A 1,601-nucleotide genomic window follows, 5' to 3' on the forward strand; every position below is an offset into this window, starting at 1 on the left:
ATCAATCTTGGGTGTTGATATTTATTTTATCTAACATCGGTTTAACATCATCACCCGGATTATTGGGTATCAAAACCCAACAATAAGAAATGTTTTCGGTGCTTAGATGTTTTACGTTAATTAATGATCACATGGCTTGTATACTTGTAAAGCGTGAACTTTATCAGGAAACTTTGTCTCAGTTATGCTTCTCTATGCCATAGGTACTAGAAAGCATTCAATCTTTATTCCGTAGTTTTATGGTCTTTTCATTTTCTTCGGTCTAATGTGTTGTTTATGAGAAGAGAAACACACATGTTTTTTGGAGTACTCACATAGAATATGTACATATGTAGGATATATACGTGATATTAATTATTATGTGGTATAGCCATCATAATGTGTTAATGCTTTTTCTGTCTGTCTGCCATCCTACTTCAATATCAGTTACAATCCTTTGGAAAGGAGAGAGGCCTGCAAGGGTGGTAAAGAAGCAAACAAGAAATCTGTAACAGTGCAGCCTTCAACTAAAAATGCAGCATCTTACCTGAAAAACGCCCCTCATAATGGACGAAGGAATGATGCAACTAATGTGAACTTAGCACACCAATCTGTTAAGGCTGCTAGACCTTCTGGTGGAGGGCCTCCTGTCTATCCAGAAGCAGATCACACTGCATATGAGCAACAGGTTCTATATAGAAATAGTATGCTGATGGCTGATGCTCGTGAGTTAATATTATCATGAGGCATATTTATGTTTATGTTTATGTCATAGATTACCTAGTTGAAGTTATCAGTGGACAGTCTTGAGAAGGAGAGGGACTTTTACTTTGCAAAGCTGAGGGATATTGAAATCTTGTGCCAGTGTCCCGAGATAGGAAACCTTCTAGTAAATTCTTCAACTTATCTTTTAGCAACTTGGAGCAAAAAATGATAAATATGACTTTCCCTGTGAGTGCTTATTGTTATTTTTTGTATCCCAGGTGATCGGAGCAATACAAAAGATTTTATATGCTGCAGATGATGATTCATCAGTGGTAGCACAAGCTCAAGGCATGATAATGGAGAATCAGCAGCAGTTGGAACCGCTAGGTTCCATACTAGAGGAGGCAGAAGACGAGCCCAAGGGGGATAATCAGAAGAGGAAAAGTATTATCAATATTGAGGTTGAAGCTGCTGCTACTAACACATTGACTCCAAGACAAAGGACTTCTGATGCCTCAGATGTTCATTGTAGTGGATCACCTCTCGTGACTTATTGATCATCTCTATGTCGAGGATAGACTACAAGTTCGTGTGATTTTAGACAACTCTTCCTCATTGTCTCCATCCATATAATTTTTTTGTTCCATTTACAATGGTCTAATTGTACAAACCACTACATTTTGAATGCTGTATCTGTTGTTGTCAGTCCAATGACTTAATAATAATCTCTCTTACAATGTTGGCAGTTTATTTGTATTGTATAACTCTTTACTATGTTGAGTCCATTCCTTAAACTAGGGACTGCTTTCATATTTTATTAGGAATGGTAAAAAAACTTGTCAAACCCTTTGTAGAAATATGAATGAAAAAACCATTTTCCCAGAAGTAAAATATGAAAATAACCCCCCCCCCCCCCC

General features: G+C 37.2%; 1 pseudogene; it reads left to right on the forward strand.

The window, feature by feature from the left end:
* The first annotated feature begins 379 nt into the window (after positions 1-379).
* On the forward strand, positions 380-1,481 carry LOC111382486 (annotated as a pseudogene).
* Positions 1,482-1,601: the final 120 nt, after the last annotated feature.

This window comes from Olea europaea, unplaced genomic scaffold (genome assembly GCF_002742605.1).
Source record: "Olea europaea var. sylvestris unplaced genomic scaffold, O_europaea_v1 scaffold25106, whole genome shotgun sequence".
Taxonomy (NCBI): Eukaryota; Viridiplantae; Streptophyta; class Magnoliopsida; order Lamiales; family Oleaceae; genus Olea; species Olea europaea.